This window comes from Mustela nivalis (genome assembly GCF_964662115.1).
Source record: "Mustela nivalis genome assembly, chromosome: 2".
In the NCBI taxonomy this organism is placed as follows: Eukaryota; Metazoa; Chordata; class Mammalia; order Carnivora; family Mustelidae; genus Mustela; species Mustela nivalis.
The window spans coordinates 116,945,282-116,963,827 of NC_139021.1; positions in this window are offsets into that span (position 1 = coordinate 116,945,282).

The window sequence follows — 18,546 nt, forward strand, 5'->3', positions numbered from 1 at the left end:
TATGGGGCACCTGGGTGGCTCAGTCATTAAGCGTCTGCCTTCTGCTCAGGTCATGGTCCCAGGGTCCTGGGATCAAGCCCCGCATGAGGCTCCCCACTCAGCCGGAGGCCTGCTTCTCCCTCTCCCACTCCCCCTGCTTGTGTTTCCTCTCTCACTGTGTCTCTGTCAAATAAATAAATAAAATCTTAAAAAAAAAAAAACCAAATGAAATAAATATTCAGTCAGATCTGGTGTAATTTTCCCACATGACTTCTGGACAACAGTTATTTTGGTTTCATATGTAGAAGAGAATTGGGCTCCATGATTTGCTTTTTAAATGGGCCCTGAAATTAAACATTACATTGCAGAAGAAATCCTAAGAGGCTATATTGTCCCTACTCATTCCCCTAGCATAAATTTCAGTATACAGGAACTCAGTAAATACCTGATGCATTAATGTATCATGAATTATATTTAGAAATTTCCAGTAACCATTTTATTGAACAACCCACACATGTTTTCCTAAACACTAACTCTTTTTTACTTTGTCTCATGTTGATTGTAGAATCTCCTTTAAATGAGGATTAAGCGAAGGGTTGGCCACTCTCTTAGTGAATTGTAAATGCAGTCATCTTTGAGAATAGCCTTTCTGCTTGGAGACTTTCTGGTGTGATTTCTGAATCTCCTGTGTTAAACCTACGCCTACTTATCCTTGTTCTGTGCCGAAGGGAAAGAAAAGACATCTGGCCATCAGCCTCCATGTAATTAGCCCTCATAGTAGAAGATTAGAAGATTGAGCTTTCTGCTTACGTCAGACCATTAAAATCCATTCTATATCTTCTTATCACAAAATTTTAAAAATGGTTAAGAAAGATTTTTCTTCCTATGGTGATTTGATATATGCAATAGTGGGAATAAGTGGTTAAGAATCAGGGAAGATCAGACCACAGGGAATTTTTTTTTAAATAGCTAAACATAAATTCGGAAGCAAGAAATAAATTTCAGCGTCTGCCAAACGGCTCAAATTTCTATTTGATAGAAATTCCAGATAAAAAGAAATGTAAACTAAATTGGATTTGCAATGTCTGAATATTGTTATGGGGATAGGAGATGTGAATATTGTCATTTCCAAATCTCTCTACTACACAACCTCAAGAAAGATTTATTTCAAAACTCTGTTTTAAGGATGACTGAGATCCAGAATTAGAAATTATTAAAAAAAAAAAATAGGGAGAATCAGATTGTCTGCCATTTGCAAAAATTAGAAGCAGAAGCAGACTTCAGGGTACCAAAAAGTTTAAAGTTGCATTAGGCAACCAATTAAGGCAGTCTGACATGTTAAAACAGACACACACACACACACAAACACACACACAACTGAAAATCAAAATGGAATGAAAAATGCATTTCAGTAAAATGCTGAATTTTTAAGGAAGTAACACACAGAACAGGCAGTCCAATGTCTGGTAGCAGTGTAAATAATCGTTGGCTGTTTCCATAGGTGAGCAGAGTGGACACCATAGAGCAACAGGTGATAATAGTGGCACTTTTTAAGGCCAAATAACAGATATGGTGTACATCTTTCAGAGTGCATGTTGATATTTTCTGTCTAGAAAGGCTTAACATTTTCTTGGAGGGGAACCAATCCTATGACATGTTTTTAAAGTCAAAGATAATGCCACACAACTTTCTTAAAAAAAATGCATAACATATTTAAGTCTCATGATAGCTCTGTGAAGACAGTTATTCTTACCCCTGTTGTATATATCAGAAAATGAGAGACATAAAGTTTACACAATTCTTCAACACTCACATTGTTTGTTAGCAGTGGGGAGGGAATCCAACCCAAGAAGTTGGTGCCAGGTGCATGTCTTCAACCACGATACCATTTTATCTCTCCCATAATAAATTCCCCCCATCACTCAGGAGTTGTGATTGATGACAGTCACTTACTTTGCATAAAATCTTGTAATTAGGCTAAAAAATAAGTGTGCATATATACAAAAAGGGTAACATGACTTGATCATTCTTAATATGAAAAAAGTATAATTACAAGTATTGCTTTGCCATAATACTAAATGGCAGCATAACCCACTTTATTATTTTTATTCTTTTTTAAAAGTTCTTCACCACTTTATAACAAGAATAACCTTTCCTCTGGTTTTCAATAATATGTTTCTCATTTTTATTGGAGACTTCATCAGAAGCATTAAATATCCATGTTTCTATCAACTGTCTCTCCAAGGTATGGGGGCAGACCCAGTTTCTTCATGATCAGTGGCTCCTGTAGGCTTTCTGGAATCCAGCCCTCAAACTCCCCCAAATCACAGAGTATAATTGAGGGGCAGCAAGCTCATGGTGTGGCATGGGTCTCAGGGCATAGCAGAGGGTACAGCCATGGAGGTAGAAAGATGATCCTGAGCTCTGAACAGTACACCAAGATATTATCTGCTTGGGTGTGGGTATTATCTACTGTGAAACAGTAGAGCCTGATGGCTTGGAGCATAGCCCACTTTGTTTCAAGGAAAGAATTGCCTCAGAAGGTATTAATATGGTTGAGGTCCATATCAAAATTATAGTCATATCATGCTTTGTGCCAATCTTGTTATGTAAGATAATTGTGTTTAGTATAATGTTAAAAAAAAAAATCAATAGCAACAAAGGTATGTCCAAAATATAAGGACCAAGAAAAGGAGGATTCCTGAAGTCAGGTCCTTTAAGGACATCTAAAAGAAAGCAGGGGAGTAATCACATTTGTGAATAACTGAAATGTAGAAGAATGAAGAGATCGCCAAGATGATTTCAGTCTATTATAAGACATTTTTGAACTAATGAAATTTGGCATGGTTTCCTGAAAGTCAGACCCCCATGTTTCTGGCTTGTTCAAGTTGAGGGAAGATCATCTTTATTCAGAAATAGTATATGAGGGGCGCCTGGGTGGCTCAGTGGGTTAAAGCCTCTGCCTTCGGCACAGGTCATGATCCCAGGGTCCTGGGACCGAGCCCTGCATCGGGCTCTCTGCTCAGCAGGGAGCCTGCTTCCTCCTCTCTCTCTCTGCCTGCCTCTCTGCCTACTTGTGATCTCTGTCTGTCAAATAAATAAATAAAATCTTTTAAAAAAATAAAAAGAAAAATATATGAAGGAGAAAAGTTAAAATTTCATAAAGGCTCCCAACTGACACTTAAATCATTGTCACCTGATCTGTTAACTAGACAGCTGAAGTCTATTTTACTCTTGACTGTATGATTAAATAATACTGAGATTCTAAGATAATTATAAGACTAAAGAAGTCCCTCTCTGGGGAGCCTGGATGGCACAGTCAGTTGGGTATCTGACTCTTGTTTTGCCTCAGGTCATGATCTTGGGGTCATGGGATAGAGCCCCACATAGGGCTCTATGCTCAGCACAGAGTTGGCTTGGGACTCTGTCTCCCTCTCCCTCACTCCCCTCCCCACCCTGTGCTCTCACTCTCTTTCTCTCTCAAATAAATAAATAAATCTTCAAAAAGAAAAGAAAGAAAAAGAAATCTCTCTGTCATTGTCTTCCAGGCACTGTGCTAATGAATAGGTGTCTGCTTGGGCAGTGATTAGCTGTAATCATGAACTAATAACTGCTCTCAGCCATTAGTTCTTTATTTGTTTTGTTGTCGTTGTTGTTTTCCTTTTTGATTTTATTTATTTATCTGACAGACAGAGATCACAAGTAGGCAGAGAGGCAGGCAGAGAGAGAGAGGGGGAAGCAGGCTCCCTGCTGAGCAGAGAGCCCGATGTGGGGCTCGATCCCAAGACCCCGGGATCATGACCTGAGCTGAAGGCAGAGGCTTTAACCCACTGAGCCAGCCAGGCGCCTCTAGTTCTTTATCTGTAAAATGGGAACAATCATAACGCCCGCAATCTCACACACAATTTATCTTCCTGCCAAAGTTCATTCACCCTGTCTACCTGAAGGGCCCTCAGGTAAATGCAAATACCTCATCCCCCAACACCATCAGTTTATTCTGCTTCTCGGATGAGCAGAAGCAGAGAGCAGAATGCAGCCATTCCTTCTAAAGATCTCCTTTTCTCTCAGGTCTCCTTAAATATTTACTAGGGACTGCCCAGCCAGCATCAACCAGGAGAGCATGGTGCAGGGGTTAAGTGTTTTTTCCCAAACTAGCATGCAGTTTGGCTCTGATGACTAGTTATGTCCTTTATTCAGTCTCCAGTGATATAATGAGATACTGCCAATGTCACATGCTGGACTACGGTTTGTGGTATTGAGCCCTAGATGCTTGAAACATGATTCTACTTCTAAAAGATGTCATGAAATACATGAAGTAAGATGGAAGCATTCTCCATTTCATAGGGAGGAAAGGTTTTCCTCTTTTAGTTTCAGACTTCATTGGAAATTTAATGTGATGTCACAATTTTATAAACAAATGATACAAGTAGCAAGCAGGGAATATCCAGAATTTCTCTATGGAAATATCTCAGGAGCACCAAATGGTTTGGAACAAGACTTGAAGCTGAACTCACCTGATTCTCCTTGGGAAACAGTAACAGTGATGCTGATTAACCCTGGGAATCCTTTGGAATAATGTATTTTTAGGAGTCATAAGCAGAATAATTTCAATAAAAGAGAATAAGATTGAGGAATAAATACATCCCACATTTTAAGGGTAAGTACTTGTTCTTTGGAAACATTTATTTTTGTTTACATTTTAACATACGTATATTGTGTGCAAATGGTTATCTATTTTTTCATAATAAATTGTACTTCAAAAAAGTAACTTATAATAATAAAAATGCATTAACTCACAGTGGATCATTCAATCAGGAATTCAGGAATACCTCAGAGGCTCTCATGAGGTTGCCATCAAGATGCTGGCCAGGATTAGAGTCATCCTATGGCTTGATTGGGGTTGGATGGTCTACTTCCAAGATGGCACACTCAAGTGACTTTCCACAGGAGACCTCAGTTCCGTATGACATGGCAGCTGGCTTGGCCCAGAGCAAGTGTTCAAAATAAAGAGCAAGACCAGAAGCTGTGATGCCTTTTATAGGTCAGCTTTGGATGGTGCATCCATCAACTGTACCATTTTCTTTTGGTAACAGGAGTCATTCCTATGTAATATGGGAAGAGACCATGGGATGTGAAAATACCAGGATGCAGTGGTCAGCACAAGCCTTCTTGCAGGCTGGCTGCCACAGATGATTACAAGGTAAGTATTTCCCTTACTAATAAGTCACAATCAATTGGTTTGAAAAACAAAATATGTGGCTTATATAATCAGAAGACTTCACTTTGAAAACTAATTCTTTAATCATGAGTAAATTATTTCATCTTTGAGCCTAGTTTTCTTATCTGAAAAGTGAGATAAAAATATTTCCCTTTCTTTTTCTACATTGATAATGGTACTGTTATTAATCAAGACTATGAATAAATGTTTTGTCATAGATTAAAATTAGTTTGTTCCCTTATACTTTTTAGAATATTATTAATACTATTAATCCTTAAGTGGAACTTTAAGTAAAGCTATCACAAAAGACAAATGTTGGTTTCATTATTGCAATGAGATTTCAATTAAAAAACAGAAAATTTCTAATTTTAAGGATTGACAACATGTGAAAACTAATGCTGTTCTTTCAATATGCATATCTCATCCTTCTTCCTCTTTATACTACTGGATTTCTCATATTTTTACTATATTTGATTTTAGGGGCACCTGGTGGCACAGTCAATTAGGCACCCTTGGCTTTGGCTCAGGTCATGATCTCAGGGTCATGAGATCAAGCTCCACATCAGGCTCCACACTCAGTGCAGAGTCTGCTTAAGATTCTCTCCTTCTGCCCCTCCCCACCACACTCTTTCTTTCTCTAGATTAATAAAATATAAATCCTTGAAGTGTGTATATATATATGATTTTTTGTGCCAGATAAAAAATCTGTTACTGAACTTGAAAATATAGTTTATGTAGACTGTGATTAACACAATAGCATCTGTAGGGACAATAACTATTTCCTTTTGCCCAGGTCATAGGTAAAATGGTATATCATCTTATAGACATTTATTTAACTAACTAAAATTTATCTATACTTTGTGGCAAGAAGAGGTATATAAGTATAAAAAGAGAAAGACATAATCATAACGAATTTATTTGCATGGACAATCACACCTGCTTTTCCCATCATCAAATCTCTAACATGGTATCTATTATATTTTGTACAATTTACCTTATAATTTACTAGAGCCAGAGTATGTCAGTTAACCTTAATTAATCCCTCGGGAAAGATATTTAACAGTATCTGAAATTCTCTAGGAAGAAATCGACAGTAAAGAAATGACTGACTACAGCAAGCATCATAGGGGTCTTTGATCCATAGAAGGAATATCAGAAATTACTTTTCTTCTGTGAAATGGATGATATTAAAGGAAATGTGATTGTCTGCAAAGAATGCATAACCCGTGAGGGCTTTGCATGGATTATTTCCTCTATTTAGACTGTTCCCATTACTAATTTCCTCAAGTCTTTGTTCCAAAGGCTATTTGTCAATATGGTCGACTTTGACCACCCTGTTTTAAATTCGACCACCACTCCTCCCTGGCAATCTTGGTCCCTTCTACCCAGTTCTGTTTTTTTTCTCTTTTCCATTCTAATTGTCTTTTTTTTTTTTTTTTTTTTAGTTATTATTATTTTTTTAATTAATTTTTTATTTTTTATAAACATATATTTTTATCCCCAGGGGTACAGGTCTGTGAATCACCAGGTTTACACACTTCACAGCACTCACCAAAGCACATACCCTCCCCAATGTCCATAATCCCACCCCCTTCTCCCAAACCCCCTCCCCCCAGCAACCCTCAGTTTGTTTTGTGAGATTAAGAGTCACTTATGGTTTGTCTCCCTCCCAATCCCATCTTGTTTCATTTATTCTTCTCCTACCCACTTAAGCCCCCTTGTTGCATCACCACTTCCATTCTAATTGTCTTTTAACTTACTTTCTGGTTCACTGTGTTTTAGTGTCTGACTTTTTCCTGTAAGCTTCATAAGGGCCTACATTCTTGTGTGTTTCTTTTCTTTTTTTTTTTTTAAATGGGCACCAGGGGCATCTGGGTGGCTCAGTCGGTTAAGCATCTGACTCTAGCCTCAGGTCATGATCTTAGGGTTGTGAGATTGAGCCCCATGTGGGGCTTTATGCTGGATGTGGAGCCTGCTTGGGATTCCCTTTCTCCCTCTCCCTCTGCCCTCCTCCCCCCACCGCCCCCCTGCCTCTTGTTCACATGTGCATAGGCATGCATACTCTCAAAAAAATTAAAAATAAATAAGTTAAATTAAATTAAATTAAAAAAATAAAATGCTGGGCATCCACCAGTTTCTAGACCATTGCCACTCAATGGTTGGTTTTGTATCTAAAGATATAGACATAGGGTATCTCTAATTTATAGAGGTTTTTTCCTTCTACTTTAAAACTGTCCTTTATTATCACTTCTGTGATGACTCTTCCTGGTTTCAAATATGCTTGAAGGTGGTAGACATTTTCTATCCTATAAAACAGTAATGCTCAAACCTTCATGTGATATGAAAAAGAGAAGTTTACTAAAATTGCAAAATTTCAGTTGCAGTCCCCCAAATTCCAATTCAGTAAGTCTGGGAAGGGACCCAGACATCAACACCATAAACAACTAGTCCAGGTGGTTTGGACACAGGTGGTCATCTGATAACACTTGAGAGATACTTTGGACTGTTCCCATATTGAATATGGAAAGCACCGTCTCTGAGTGATAAACATTCCTATAGATTTTTAACTAGTAAAACTGCAATGCATTTGCAGTTTGTTTTACATGGGGTGGATTAAAATAGTAAAAGACAAATAACTTCTTTGTTTTCTGGTGCATTTATTGATCTCTTATATTGATTTATGTTAAATAGCTATGTGATAATTAACAAAATAATTTCCAGTTCAGCGAGAAGTTTCTCTCTGTCTTGGCTGATTTTCATGTATAAGTAAAATTTAAGTTCTCTTTCTAAGAGCAAAACTTGTAATTACCCCCAAATCTTGTTGTTTTAGAATTGGTAATTAAAATGCAGTCATTTATTTTCCAGAGAATTCCAATGATTGGTATAACTTAAACATACTCCTGTCAAGGCTGCTGTAGCTACATTACCATACAGACTCTCATCTCAATTTATGGAACTCTTTGTAAAGTTATTATGTTCTGTTTTTAAGGCTAAATTTCATTGTATTTGCAGCAGTAATTATTGTAACTGATCTTGACGGGAAAATGTAGATGAATCTCTCGGTTGCAAAAGACAATTTGTCACTCTTGACATACACAGAATCTGCCTACCTTCCCCAAATCTATTCATCTTTACAAAAAAATTTGAACTGCCATAGAAAGATAAAATAAATAACAATGTGACATAACATAAAAGCAAGTTAGAGTAGAAGTGAGGTAGGGTTCTGGCCACTTTCCATTTTTATGTCAAACTCCCTATTACTAATTTTTGACTACTTCTTCAATAGAGCTTCTTTAAAAATCGTGAGCACTACTGAGTTCACTGTGGCACTACTGAAGTTTAAGTAAGGAGCAAAGAATTTATGTCTAAAAATTGCATTAAAAATGTGAATTTTTTCCTTCTGGCTATAGACGTGAAGATATGTTCTCCGAAGAAAAATGAAGAGCTGAAGTGCGTCCCTCTTTAAACACAGAAAAATGTCACTTTTAACTGAGATACTATTGCAAGTATATTTGAATTACTCAGATTTTCTCAGAAATATCTCACTTAGCTCTGGTTTAGACCCACCTACTTGAGCTCATTCAGGGATTACAATCATTTTAGGTTTGGTTCTATCCCTCGGATGAGGGGCCACCATACTGGTTTGGAAATCAATTTTATTAGCATCTGTTAAACACGTATCATACAGAAAGTGGTGCTTAATGCTCGTGGGGAAGAGGAAAGTGCAGATAAATGAACAGTAAACTCTGTGTCAGACTACGTAATACAACCAGAATCAACAGTGAGTTCGTAGACTGCTGACTCCACATAGATGATTATCATTACGTACAGTTTCAGCAGACTGTACCTCCTACCATTGTAATAAGAATCAGCTGAGTAGGCAAAAAACAAAACAAAACTGACTCATCAGAGATCCGAGGACATGATGACATCAAGTCTCCATTATTCTGCTACTGTCATCTCTTGCTATTTGTCAGATTTCGCGTTCAGAACTTGATAGATAATTACCCAGGTTGTTTCTAATTGTTTCACTCCCCAGTGACTCTTTAAATTTCACCTGTATAGAAGGGGAGGAATCTGGGACCCAGAGTGCTCCAATGGAAAAGAAAGATGTGAAAGGTGAAAGAGCAGCAGAAACTATTAGTCTCCTCCCACTACCCAGGGAATGTGTGACAGGGTTTGGCAGATCCGTTGCTTCTTTGTTTGTTCTATTTATCCAGATCAAAGTGGGTTAACATACAGTGTATTATTAGTTTCAGACGTAAATTTAGGAATTCACCTTCCCTCCAGCAGATCTCAGTTTGCTTCCTAGACTTAAAGGTCTCTTATCGTTTGTCTCCCTCTATGATTTCATCTTATTTTTCCTCCCTTTCCCTGTGTTCATCTGTTTTGTTTCTTAAATTCCACATATGAATGAAATCATACGGTGTTTATCTTTCTCTGACATATTTCTCTTTGCATAACACCCTCTAGTTGCAAATGGCAGGATATCATTCCTTTTGATGTCTGAGTAATATTCCATTGCGTATATAGATATACACCACATCTTTGTTATCCATTCATCCATCAGTGGACAGCTGGGCTCTTTCCATAATTTGGCTATTATGGACATTGCTGCTAAAAACATTGGGGTGTGTGTGCCCCTTTGAATATCTATATTTGTATCCTTTAGATACATTCCTAGAGGGGCAATTGCTGGGTCATAAGGTAGTTCTATTTTCAACTTTTTGAGGAACCTCCATACTGTTTTCCAGAGTGGCTGCACCAGCTTGCGTTCCCACCCACAGTACAGGAGGGTTCCCCTTTCTCCACATCCTCGCCAATACCTGTCGTTCCTGACTGGTTAATTTTAGCCATTCTGGCAGGTGTGAGGTGGTATCCCATTGTGGTTTTGATTTGTATTTCCCTGATGATGAGTAATGTTCAGGATTTTTTCATGTGTCTCTTACCCATCTGGATGTCTTCTTTGAAGAACTGTCTGTTCATGTCTTCTGCCCATTTCTTAACTGGATTTTTTATTTTTTTAGGTGCTGAGTTCACAGGTTCTTTATAGATTCTGGATACTAGCTATTTATCCAGTATGTCATTTGCAAATATCTTCTCCCACTCCATAGGTTGTCTTTTAGTTTTGTCTATTGTTTCCTTCCCTGTGCAGAAACTTTTGATCTTGATGAAGCCCCAGTTGTTCAGTTTTTATTTTGTTCCCCTTACCTCAGGGGACATGTCCAGCAAGAAGTTGCTGCAGCCAAGGTCAAAGTGGTTGTTGCCTGTGTTCTTTTCTAGCATTTTGATGGATTCTTACCTCATATTTGGGTCTTTCATCCAGCAGGTATGTTGCTTTGTGATGGCCAGTGGTTTTGGTGGTAACAACCCTCTCGGGGCAGGAGGTATATATAGTTTTTCTTTTTCTCTAGACAGTTCATAACACCAGAGTTACCTCAGACCCAAAAGGAACATGGTAAATATTCATAGTAAATGTTTAAGTGACCCTTTATATAGATAAAATAAGCTGAAAATGCCACTGAGTCAAAATAGAGAACAGTATTCAAATCAATACCTTTATATTGAGGAAACAGTATCAACAGACTTGCTTTATTTGCAAAGTTTATAGAAAGCTTGAAAGAAAAAAATCTCTAAGATAATAAGTAAATAGGTTTATGTTTAGGTAAATTAAAACAATTTTTTTTCAGTAGTAGGTGTGCTGAATTTTACTGGCCTTTAGCTGTTATATCCATAGGTCCTTTTGATCTCTTCTGCCAACAAAATGCTGTGATGATACTGTGTAAATTGTATTTGAGTAGAGATGACAGAGAAGAATCACAGAGGGTAGCATATGCATGTGTCCTCAAGGAGAATCTGAAATTACATTTGATAGAGATGTACGTTAAACTTTAACACTGCTCATGTATTTTAGATGGTCTTGCTTTTATTTATTCTAACATGAATGTGTACAACAGACAGTATTGTCTAAACCCTTGAGGAGTTCAGAGATTATTTTCAAATTGCCCTTTTCTTATTCTGTGGCCTAACTCAGAAAATCTCCAACAAGCACATTTGCTCAGATGTTATAATGGTTAGGATACAAATTACTTGACAACTTGGTCATATAGTCGTAGTAACACGGGTAGGCTCTGTTTCAGCTCATATCCCGGGATGTATAGCTCCATCAAACTAAGAAATGACAGTAATATAAGAACATGTGTTGTCAATGGGGCAATTTAGCAAAGCATTTAATGAGAATTTTGCTGGAGATTGCAGTAAAGGGAACAAGAAGTTCACATTTCAGGCCCGCAATGCTCTTTCTTGTAAACATTTACAATGAGGTGATTAAAGGACCATTTTCTCTTTATGTCTACCATTTCAGTATGTGAGGCTTTGTACACCAACTTTTAGCAGCAAATGATTATGGTTCAGAAGACAGCTACCTTTTATTTCTCCTGATGTATTTTTAAGGGAAGTTCAGAAGGTAATTTATCTAGAGTGAATGCAATAGTTGAGATTATTTGTTGGCTGGAAAATCAGATTATAGCTGCTAATCTAATATGTGCATAACAAATCAAAATGCAGAAGATCTTAATGCAAAAGAGCTTTCACCAAGTACACTAGAAACTGTGTGTTGCTTTCTTTAATGTTCAGAGAAACAACTTCATTTTCTGAGTTAAAGGTATAGTTTGTGATTATAATATAAGGCAAGAGAAAATTTAAGTATAAACCACAAAAGCACATATATAATGGTGTATTCATCATAATTTTTAAATCATTCTCTCTGTAGATGAGGTGCACAATATAAATTGTAATAGGTAGCTAAGTCTATAGGATTCCAAAACTTTAAGTGGTCTCTGCGGATGATGAACACTTCCTTTCTTTTAGCAAAACACTGACATTCACAGTTGAACTCTAAGGTGTGTGTCTGTGGCTAACCACTCAAGATTAGAAGGCAAGCCCTTTACTCAGGGTGAGGGCCTCAATGAGGCCTCTTGAAAACAGTTCTGCACTGGAATCAGAAGAGGAGGAAGGGGAGGGGGTGGCACAAAATCCTGTAGTTGAGAGTGTAGTCCAGATTAATCACATGGGGAGTGCCAGTGTTCTGGGGGAAAGTAATAACAGGCATGTGTGCAAGGTCTGAGGTTTGGGGTGTCGGTGTAATGCATACCATGTTTCAGAGTGAAGGAGACGCTGGAGCTGCTCCGGGTCCCAAATTCAAGGTTGGTCTGCTGCTGCATCAGATGGTGGTCAGTGGTTTTAAACACAGAACCATGTTTCTCATTTAAGAAGAAACTAAAAAAAATAAAGTAAAATAAAAAATTCAGGGTGGTCTGTCAGTGATGGATGGCAGAAAAAAACATGAAGCTCTCTTGTCTTAGAGTTTCTTTCTCTGAAAATATTTGATAAATATATCTTTTAGGAGCTCACCTTTGAAGCAGAACCGTATTTTCACTTACTTGTCTTCCGATGTATCTCCAGGTTGACAGCCGGTTGTCTCTCTTCAGAAAGAGTTCTTTCTGAACCACAAGAAGTCATTATGTAGCCATGGGCTCTTCTTAAAATATGAGAATTTTATGAAGTATTAACTGGTTGGTTGGCTTGTTTTTAGTTAATTTTTTTGAGTTCTTGGATTCTATATTATTGTATTTCAACTTCTAAGATTTTCTGCTCTTTCTCTCCAAATTCTCTTCAAGAATCTGTTTCTGCAGAACAGCTCTGCCAATCTCCTTCTTGGGTGTCAGGGTTAAAGAGATCACATACTTGTGCTTTTCTGCCCTTGGGTTATTTAGCATATGACTCTTTCCCCTTGAGAGTTCAATAATCCTCCATAGAACTTACCATAGTTCCATCAAAATACACCTTTCAATTATTTTCAGACTATTTTCTTTATTCCCAAAATGACTTGGAGATTTTTTTCTTAAAGATTTTATTTATTTATTTTACAGAGAGAAATCACAAGTAGATGGAGAGGCAGGCAGAGAGAGAGAGAGAGAGAGAGAGAGAGGGAAGCAGGCTCCCTGCTGAGCAGAGAGCCCGATGCGGGGCTCGATCCCAGGACCCTGAGATCATGACCTGAGCCAAAGGCAGCGGCTTAACCCACTGAGCCACCCAGGCGCCCCGACTTGGAGATTTTTCACTCAAATGTTTTCAAGCCCCCTTAGCGTTTGCTTAAGGAGAGACACTTCCTTAGAGTGAATATTTTATCTGGTTTCTCTAGAAACCATCCTTACTTTCTAAAGTCACGCCATGAAGGTGTGAATAGTGTGATTTTTTAAAAAAGATTTTATTTATTTATTTGACAGAGAAAGATCACAAGTACGCAGAGAGGTAGGCAGAGAGACAGAAGCAGGCTCCTTGCTGAGCAAAGAGCCCGATGTGGGGCTAGATCCCAAGACGCTGAGATCATGACCAGAGCTGAAGGCAGCAGCTTAACCCACTGAGCCACCCAGGCTCCCCAGTGTGATTTTTTTTTTTTTTACATGAGTTCAAGCATTTCCCAATTTACTGTTCATGAAGATGCTAAATTTTCTTTATCATCAGGAGAAATTCAGAAAACAATAACAAAATACTAATAATTATAGGCTCTCAGAAAATTCTGGAACACAAGGCCCAGCCTTTCGTGCTTTGGATTATATTTAAAGCCATCACATATTTCATTATACATATTTTAATTAGAAAGAAAGACACTTAAATGTGTTACGAGGCTTTGATCTCTCTTGGCCAACATTATCTCAAATGGTCACCTTCCTCCAATATATATAAACCCTTTCTAGATATTTACACCCCAAGATTATTATTCAGCTCCCCTGTAGCCTTGTTTTCTGCCAAGTGTTGTGCCCTCATTCATTAACACTGGATTTCAGTAGTATCTTTTGGGTTATTTTTCTTGTTGGCTACAGCTGGCCAGTTGGTTGCTTTCTTCCTGTGAAATCTGCTTCTATCTAACTGAACTGTGGCTCTTTACCTGGGACACAAAAGTTTTGTGCTTCTCATTTCTATGGTGGGATTCAACTCTGGCCCCATGGCTGATGCAGGTGTCCTTCTAGCCCTCATATAAAATCAAATCAGGCTGTGAACAGCTAAAAACTAGGCTAGAAAGATGGCTGAGACATTAGCAATTCCGGGGAAGCACCACAGTAGCTTGTGTGACAAAGGCTGGCCTGAAGACTGAGACCATGACTTTCTTAAACTCACTATAAGCACCCTAAGAGATACAACCAAAACACAGAAGACACATCAATGCTTCAAGAACTCAAAAGAAGGCTGGAATGGAAAATAAACTAATTTCTAAAATAATGGAATAAACAGAAAACAAGGACCTAAATCCAAACATATAAATAATCACTTTGAATGCAAATTATCTGAAGATGCTGGTTAAAAAGCAGGTACTTTTGATTGGATAATAAAGTTATACCTGACTATAGGTCGTCTACAAGAAACTTAATGTGTAATGAAGAATGGGGTAAAATAGGCCATCCATACTCAATCAAAGAGCTTGAGGGACTCTATTATCTGACAAATTAGATTTCAGAACAAAGAAAATTTTCACTTATAAGAAGTCATATTGCATTGTCATAAAAAGATCAGTTTTCCAGAGAGACATAATAATCCTAAAAAATCATGCATAAACAGAGCTTTAAAATGCATTTTAAAAATGGACAGAAATGAAAACAGCAATAGGATAATAGGATAATTTTGGTTGGAGACTTTAACACTCCTTTGACAATAACAGACCTAATAGACATAAAACCAGCAAGGATATACAAGAACTAAAACCACTATCAACCAACTGGATCTATTAGACATTTATAGAGCCCTACACACACCAACAGAAATATATTTTCTTGGAGTGTTTCTGGAACATTTACCAAGTTGGATCATATCCTAGGCTATAAACCTTGAAAAATTTAGAAGAATTGAAGTCATACAAAGTATGCTCTCTGACTACAATGGAAATAAACTAGAAGTAAATAACAGAAGATCTCCAAACAGTTTAATATTAGACTGCACACTCATATACAATACATTGGTCAAAGACAAGGTCTCAGAAGAAGTTAAAAAATACTTTTAACTGCACAAAAATGAAAATATGCCATATCAGACTTTGTGGGATATAGCTAAAGCAGTAATTAGCAAGAAATTCATTGCATTAAAATGCTTTTATTAGAAAAAAAATCAAGAGCAAATATCTGAGCTTAAGAAACTAGTTTAAAAAGAGCAAAATAAAGCCAAAGAAAGCTGATGAAAGGAAATAAACATAGGAGCAAAAATGAAGAACCCTGAAAACAGGAAAGCAATTAGGAAAATCGATGAAATGAAAAAGATGATTCTTTAAAAGATCAATAAAATTGATAAACCTCTAGCAAGACTGACAAAGATAAAAGGAGAGAAGACACACGTTTCAGGAATTAAACCAATATACCAAAGATAAAAAGTTACACTGTAAAAAAACTGTGCACATGAATACAATTTACATGAAATAGACTTAGTGTTTGATAACCACAAACTAACAAAATTCAATTATGTGAAATAGATATTCTGAATAGCCTTATAATTACTGAAGAGATTAAATCTGTAATTAAAGAGAGGGTGGAAAACAGATCATCGGTACTAAAAGGAGATAGGAGAGAAAAATCAAACATGACTGTTCGGGACTTCATAGCCAATCCTTTTATTGCTATATAAAATTAGTACAAAAGTAAAGTCTAAATATGTTTTTATTATGTGTATGATAGTTTTTACTTTACATTGAAAAAATGTTCGTGAAGATGAATACATTTAGAATAAAAATGAATACATTTAGAGCCAAAGCAAGTTAGTGTAAGATTGTTAACATAGGCTGAAATACAGGATGGCCAGTTAAATGTGAATTTCTAATAACAAATAATTTTTTTGAGGTTAAATATGTCTTGTGAGACATTTGGGACATATTCCAAATAAAACCAGACACGCAACACCAAGTACCCTGGAAATCACAAAGCATCTGATGAAGAACAAAGCACTTCATATAGTATTTCTCTTAGGAAGTCCACAACTTATTAAACCATCTATTTAGAAAATTTTTTAATAGATGAAATATAGGAGAGAAGAAAAAAAAGTACCTCCCAAACAGTTATTAGCTAATCTTCTTAACATTGACATACTGCCACCAAGCACAAATCAGATAATGAAGAATAAACTATCTTTAAGAAGCTGAAGAAAGCATTACTAAGTAATAAAAATCACAAAGCAGCCAAGAAACAACTATAAATCATTCTGTAGTATCTGAAAACACACGACAATATCTGAAATCTTTGGATAATGTGCAGATATGGCAGAAGATACAGCCAAGACAAGGTTTCCTCCTGTGGTGCTGTCCCCTTCTCCACGGTTCCCTTTCTGTGGTTTAAGTTACCTGAGATCACTTGGTCAACAGAGGCCCGAAGCAGATGCTCCACTAGTGGTCTAACGCTATGTCACACTGTCTAGTCATTCACCTCTTTGCACCTCATTTCGTAGGCATTTTTTATCATCTCATATTATCACGAGAAGGGCGAAGACAGCACAATATTTAGAGAGACCACACTTCTGTACCTTTATTAAGTACATTATTATAATTGTTCTAGTTTATTATGCATTATTGTCAACTTATTACTGTGCCTAATTTATGAATTAAACTTTATCATAATAAACTTAATCATAAACTTTTATCATACGTGTGTGTGTGTGTATTACATAATCCTATATACATATATAGTACAAAGTCATATATATATGGTATCTGTGATTTTGGGCATCTGCTAGGGGTCTTGGAATGTATCCCTCCTAGATAATGAAGACTACTGTTCTTTTTTACTTTTTTTTTTTTTAAATATTTTATTTATTGACAGAGAGAGAGAGATCACAAGTAGGCAGAGAGGCAAGCAGAGAGAGAGGAGGAAGCAGGCTCTCTGCTGAGAAGAGAGCCTGATGCGGGGCTTGATCCCAGGACCCTGAGATCATGACCTGAGCCGAAGGCAGAGGCTTAACCCACTGAGCCACCCAGGCGCCCCCTTTTTTACTTTTAACTGAATAATAAATCAGCTCTTGCAGTTTCTAGTACTTTGTGGTCACTCTGTATTTCCTACCATCCATACTACAGAATGAACGATTCTACAGCATTGCTAGATAGCATGAAAATCAAAGACTCTAAAGCTCTTTACTTGTTCCTGATTTGCTACCTGATTGATAGCAATCAATAGCTGATGAACTCTGTTTCTTTTACATGGTGGCGTCATTGGATAGGTGAGTTGTCATGTCATTGGCTCACTGTTTCTCTGTAAAATAACTGGGACCTGGTTTATTCCATACTTCTTAAATTGAGACATAAATGTTGATGGGGGTAAGATACCACTTTCAGAGTATCCAAAAAGTCATAGTAGCAAATAGGAACACCCTGTTAAAACACAGAATGAATGAAGGATGATCGCTGGCCAAGTTCCTGCCATGCTATTTATAGGGTGGTTGAAGTATTACCAGAAATGTGATGGAATTGGGTGATGTTATGCAGAAGAAGCATTATTCAGGTGTTAAAATAATGCCAAAGGACATGCTTGTATAAGAGGTAAGTTTGTGTTCTAATATGGCGAGTCTCCATTTGTTGATAATGTAATTTTCATTTTGCCTAATAGTGAGGTTAAAAGTTTGGATCTAGAGCCTAACACTCTGGACACAGGAAAGTAACTGTCACTCTGAGCACTATAGCCAGATTCCCTCTTTCTCAACTTTTGCCTGAAGCAGAAGTCAGCGTCTCCTCCAAATATGTGCTGAATGGGATTATTGCCTGTCAGTTTTAAGGAATGCAGATTTATCCACGTGTTCAGTGTAACTAATGTTTAGCCTTCTTGATCTTTCATCTATGTTGATCATTCCAGAGGTCTCAATAGATTTATGTGATAAAGTACAAACTAGGGATACTGTTCTTAGTTTTAGAAAAAGTATGTGTAGCAAAAGAGAGATCTCCTGTAGCTATTTTAAGATCAGGGACTCAGGCATGGGTTTATTCTCTTTGGCGCTTAGAGGCACGCAGTGTAGGAGTCGGCAATACTGAGTTCCCCTTCAGCTGGATGGCTTTGCATACACTTACTGGGTTTTCTCTTATCCTGGCATGCTACCTTTGGGGGACAGAACTCGAAATTAGAAGCTATAAGTGTCAGGAGAGGAAGACGAAGTTTAAGGAGTTTAGTGCCACTATACAATAGCAGTGAACCTTAGAGTTCATTGTCCTGTAGCTCCAGATTCATCATACCCATGTGTCTTGTTGTGTTTTTTTTTTTTTGTTGTTGTTGTTGTTGTTTTTTAAGATTTTACTTATATATTTGAAAGAGAAATCACAAGTAGGCAGA